We start from the raw sequence: 6107 nt of genomic DNA, 5'->3' as shown, positions 1-6107 counted from the left end.
GTCGGCGAAGCCTAGCGTTGGGTGGGCTCGAAGCGCCGATAAGGCGAAACTACTAGACATACAAACTAGACAACAACTAGACATAAAAAAATATATGTCCAAATGCTCGCCTTGGGCTCGTAGACTCTTCGCTCTTTTAAATTCTATATAACGAGCCCCTCAGTTCTCAGTTCTCCTCACAAAGGTGATGTTCTGCGTTTGTCAAAAAAATAAGGGGGCTATATGTATATACTGTAATAATTAATGGTCATCAGGTCTGGCAACACTCGGGACTATAACTGTCACAATTGTCGGTATACAATATCACATCAGTCTGGTGCAGTGTTCTCTAGTATTTACGGGTCTAGCCAGCGGCACAACCATCAAATTTAATTTGTCCCATGAATCTGCAATCTTACAGACGAAAAGGTTCTTCCACAGTCGACTGCAGGTTTTTGCCACTTGAAGAAAATGAAGGCAAATCCCAAAGTTAAAATACTATAGTGGAAAATGTGGAATAGCAAAGCTACGTACCATTGTGGTTGGCCTTTTAGCCGAAATATAGTCTGGTAGTTGGAACAAAATATTTTACAGCCCGATTGAGAAATATGCAGAATAATTAGTTGTACAATTAAACCTTCATGGTAGAATTTCTCTGAGCATGCATTGAAAGGTATTCAGCCATACTGGAAAAAAAGTGTTTTCCACACATGCAGTTTTAGCAATGCGGACTACATTATACTGGAAGTAATAGTACGTGTTGTGCACAATGTTTTTCAAACAGCCATGCTTGAATAGTGCAGACATTACATTGTCAGTAATCCAGAGCCCTGAATATTTTTTTACAGAGTTCCAGGATTGGAAAACGAAAGAGGAGGTGAATGAGGACTGCAAATTCATAGCACCTCTAGGCGAAAAAAAGGCTCGCTGATGGAAGTACAAGGTAGTTTAACAAAACTTGAAGTTGGGCTAGATGGTGCATTGCAACTTGACTGAAGATAAAGCGCACAGGAAGACACACACAAGAGAAGAAGACACAGGATACGCGCGTGTCCTGTGTCTTATTCTCTTGTGTGTGTCTTCCTGGGCGCTTTATCTTCATTCAAGGAAGTACAAGGGCGTACTATAACTGCCACAGGTCAGGAGTGGCTAGGCCAAGCCGAGGGAACAAGGTACGGGTAATGAAGAGCCAGAGAAGCTGCAAAAGTGGTGTGACATGCCTTTCTTTTATGATTGTAGCTAGAGAAGAGGATAGAGTCAAGGTGATGCATCATAGGACACATTATGGGCATGATGCAGATATTGCACGCTTCACCATGACCATCCAGGAAAGAGCAACCATTGCAAGTGACCTTTTAAAAGGAGTGCCCATGAAGACGATATTGAAGAAAATAAGGGCATCAATAACAGCCAAGCTGAGTCCTCTTCATTTGACCGATCTCTTAACCTTACACAGCATCAAACGGCAGTATAATCTCAATGTGCCTGAAAGATGTCACGACAATGATGCTGTCAGTGTTAGCACATGGGTGCAAATCATGAGGAATAAGAACCGACCTGTTGTCCGCTTGTACAAGGAGCAGGGGGCTGTTGACTCAATAAATACGTTCAGCACGAAGGATTTTGCTCTTGCTCTAATGACGGAGCCACAGGAAGACCTTCTGAAGGTTTTGGTGTCAAATACAGTCTGTGTTGATTCCACACATGGAACAACAGGACACCAGTTTGAATTAGTGACTGTTCTGGTTCTGGATGAATTTGGAGCAGGATTGCCTATGGCATACTTTATCTCCAGCACAGTAAATGAAAAAAACTTTAACAGCCTTCTTTGAATCTTTGAAGTCCTCCAGGGAAGCATTATAAACTAGTATTTTTATGTCAGATGATGCATCTGAGTTCTTCAAGGCTTGGTCAACTGTCATGGGTCCACCTCAGCACTGACTGCTCTGCTCATGGCATGTGGACAAAAACTGGAGGGGAAGGATAATGGAGAAAGTCGAAGGAAGAGCACTTGGAGCTGAGATTTACTGGACTGTTCGCACAATGCTAGAATCTCTCGACAAAAAGGAGTTGACTGAGCTTCTTGAGCCATTTTTGGCCAACAACGACCCCAGGCTGCAGGAGTTCTACAGTATTTTAAAGCAAACTATGCTTACCGCTCGGAGATGTGGGCCTACAGTTTTCGAACTGGCCTCAGGATCAATACAAACATGCATCTTGAAAGAATGCACAGGACTTTAAAGCCTAATTTTCTGGAAGGCAAGAAGAATCACCGTGTCGACAAGCTCATCTCGGCACTGATGGACATGACATACCATTTTCTTGTGAAGAGGATAGGCAATCACAAAAGAAAAGAGAACCTGCAAGATGAGTCGAATTGAGAAGAACCATCAAACTGCCATGGCAAGCCCAGCATCTATAGAGGGGAATGAAGATGGAACATGGACTGTGCAATCCCGGTCATCAAAAGGCCTCGCATACAAAGTCTCAAAGGTGAAAGACGGTGCTTGCTGCCCTCTTGCATGCAGTGTGTGCATGGTGTGTGCGCATAGCTATGCATGCACTTGCTATGATCATCTGATGTCCATAATAGTTTGCAAGCACATTCATGGTGTGGTCATAGCTAGCACATCAGAAATAGCAGCTGAGAAAACCCCTGAAACTGCTCAAGGAGTGTCGTCAACTTCGAAGAGAAGTGAGGCTTTCCACACCATGGAAAGCATTCAGGCAGCAGAAGCCTCAACAAGTGTGGCAAACTCAGAGTTGATTGTAGCCAAGATGCAAGTGATCAAGGAGTATACAGTGAAAGAATAAATTTCCGAAGAAGTGCACGACAAAACTTGCAAGCTTTTGGACCCTGTGCTGAATATCTACGAAGAAACTAACAAGTAAGAAATATCCCACAACTCAAGGGAGCCAGCCAACAAGAAAACTGAGCATCAACTGAGGTTTCATGCTACTAAGAAACCTAGGCTGTCCAGTTTAGTTTTTTCTAAGCCAACTGAGCTTCAGAAGGACAGTATCAAAAAGCAAACCCTCGACAGCACTACCAAAGATACTCCTATAATTACATCTTCAGGGCATGACTACCTTTGAAAAGTGGAATGGACCCCCTTATGTCACTCTTCGGCACAAATCTATGAAGATAATGTGAAGCAGAAAATGCACAAGCAAGCTTGAAAATTTAACTTCAAATTACCTTTTTTTAACCCAGAAAACTAGCACTTACTTGGAATAAGTGTGAATTTCTACTACTGAGAAGAGCACTGCCTTAGACTGAGTGAGGCTTTCATCTCTGTAAAAATCACCGCCACTACATTTGTAAAGGTCCTTGCGCTTCCAGTATGACCTTGCCAAGCTGTAGGTGAAGTTTGCAGCTGTGTAGTACCAGTTGGTTGGTGTGTGCGTTAGAGCGCGAGAAACACCTCCAAGCTGGCTGTATATGCTGCAGGTAAGTACTTTTCCTTCCAGCCTGTCATTGTGCACCACCAGCACGCTGGCCATGTGTGCTGCAGGTAAGTACACTTTTTCTTTCAGCGCAGCATCTCGCACATCGTGCGCTGCATCTGGCTGAGCCAGACAATATTTTTCTCTCGGCAGAGCCTGACTGCTAGAGAGCGCGTCACCCAGGTGGCGGATAGGGAGGCTCTAACCAAGCACCTGAGGTATGAGCTAACAAAAAACAGAATGGCTTCAATCAAAGGAAGGAGTGCTCAGACACGAGGTGTTTTGTAATGCCATGGTGCTTGGTAAGAGTGGTGCTAGCACCCGCGGACCAACAGAGCTTTCACCTGAATGCCTGGTAATGTTTTTATTTATTTCGTTTGTAGTGTTGCAGTGTCGCACCAATGCTCGGTGACTGTCGACGGTGACAAAGACGACGAGCGTATGTCGAAAGGTGCGTGCTACAAAGAAGACGGCAGACAAAGAAGAAGACGCAAGACACTGACGCGCTAGTTAAACGTTCGACCGGAACACCGACTTGAGATTGAACGTACCCTTACATTTGGTGGAGGCTGCTCTTCGTTCCCTCCTCTCACGCTGGAGCTTTGCAGCCGCACACTCGCTCCGCCATCCGCTATGCTTGAGGCAACAAGCCAGACCGCCACTCCATGCTCGATTGCTCCCACCGCTTCCCCAACCATCCTGTGCTCTGGTGGGCTTCACCAGCGTGACCCCAGCTTCTTCAGTGGCACCGACGACCAGGATGTAGATTATTGGCTATCCTCCTACGAATGCGTAAGCGCCTACAACAAGTGGGACGATACCACCAGGTTAGCCAACGTCCTCTTTTACCTGACCGATGTAGCAAATCTATGGTGCCGAAACCACGACCCCACCTGCCCACCTGGTCGGCCTTCAAGACGAGTTTTTCCGAGGTTTTCGGCCGCCCCGCTGTGCGCAAACTGCGCGCTGAAAAACGCCTCGAAGCCCGCGCTCAGCATCCTGAGGAAACGTTCACCAGCTACATCGAGGACATTGTGGATCTTTGTAAACGTGCTGATCCTTCTATGTCCGAAGCTGACAAGATAGCCAAAATCCTGAAGGGAATATCCGACGATGCCTTTCAGATGTTGACGGCCAGAAACCCGCAAACCGTCGTCGAAGTGGTTCAGCTCTGTCAGAGTTACGACGTCCTCAAGAGGCAACGAGCTTCTATTCGGCGTTCTCTCGTGAACGATCGGTTATTCGCGCCTCCGACAGCATGCGGTCTCACTTCTGAACCACCTTCCCTCCTTCCCGAGATCAAGGCCTTTATACGGGAGGAAGTGGCTCACCAACTGTCGCTCCTCCCTGCTTCTGCCGCAACCACCCCATCGCTAGATTCTGCATTTCGGCGCACCATCCAGGAGCAAGTTGCAGAAGTTTTACCGCCAAGCTCTCAAATTACGCATGTGACAGCCCCGCTAACGTACGCCGCTGTCGCCACCAGACCACCACCCTGCCCTGTCGCGTATGCTGCGTCGTTACCACCGCCACCACCTCCGCCCCGCCCTTAACTGCTTCCTCGACGTCCGTTCAGTAATCCATGGCGGACCTCCAACAACAGCCCAATCTGTTATTCATGTCGCGTTCCTGGCCACGTCGCCCGGTTTTGTCGCTAGTGCGCGCAGTCGTACCGCAATGGCCCCCGCCTGTACAGTTCCAACTACAGTTCAAACTATGAGCCTTCCCCTCCTCCTGTCGCTGCTGGCACTTCTACGGACTGATTTTATCCTGACCGTTCCTCCCACGCCTCCCGCTGATTGCCCTCTCTCCGCTGTCGTTCCCTCTCGCCGCTGCGCCGTCGCTCCCCTGCTGGCCCGGAGGAAAACTAACAGCCGCAGTTCCGGAGGCAAGAACTGCGTTTTCTTCTACTTGTGCAAGTCCTCCGTCTTCCCCGGCCAACGTTATCGAAGTGTTTGTTGATGGCGTCGCAGTTCTCGCGCTTATGGACACTGGCGCTGTTGTGTCTGTTATAAGTGCCAACCTTTGCCGCCGACTTCCTAAAGTTACGACGCATGTTTCGAAATTTTTTCTCCGAACTGCCAGCTCACATCGAATTCAAGCGCTTGCGGCGTGCACAGCTCGAATTCTCATTCAGGGTGTTTTGTACGTCGCCGAATTTTCTGTGCTGTCTCACTGTTCTCACGAACTGGTTCTCGGTTGCGACTTTCTCACCAGTCATCATGCGATTATTGATTGTGCCCGAGCCAGCATCGAATTGTCTCCGCTTTCACCTGCCGCCTCGTCCGACACACCGCTCCACGTCGATAAGATAACCGTGGCCGAAGATACTGACATCCCCGCCTTCTCTACCGTCCTCGTGCCAGTTTCCTGCACCTGCTTTTCCGATTCGACTGTTCTTTTCACTCCGACTCATGCCGCTAGTTGTCGTCATTGCTTAGTGCTGCCTTTCGCCCTTCTGACCTTCTGTGGCGGCTACAGCGCCATGTACGTCTCTAACCCGTTGCCTTGTCCGTCAACGCTTCTTCGTGGAGAACGCCTTGGTCTTGTCGAGTCCTTTGATGACGCTATGACATACGCCGTCTCAGAAGACCCAGCCCCACTTCAGCTCGATACTATCGACTTGCCTGCTTCTGTACAAAACGACAACTCCACTGCAGCTTTTTCTGGCTGTCTTGATG

The 6107-nt window shown here is 48.1% G+C and overlaps 1 pseudogene; it reads left to right on the top strand.

Annotated features, from left to right (window-relative positions):
* The first annotated feature begins 1160 nt into the window (after positions 1 to 1160).
* Positions 1161 to 2793, top strand: LOC146207028 (uncharacterized; annotated as a pseudogene).
* Positions 2794 to 6107: the final 3314 nt, after the last annotated feature.

This window comes from Amblyomma maculatum, chromosome 1 (genome assembly GCF_055883805.1).
Source record: "Amblyomma maculatum isolate TAMU_Amacu chromosome 1, ASM5588380v1, whole genome shotgun sequence".
Classification (NCBI taxonomy): Eukaryota; Metazoa; Arthropoda; class Arachnida; order Ixodida; family Ixodidae; genus Amblyomma; species Amblyomma maculatum.
Note: the sequence above shows the minus strand (reverse complement) of the source record. Positions and strands in the feature narration are given on the sequence as shown.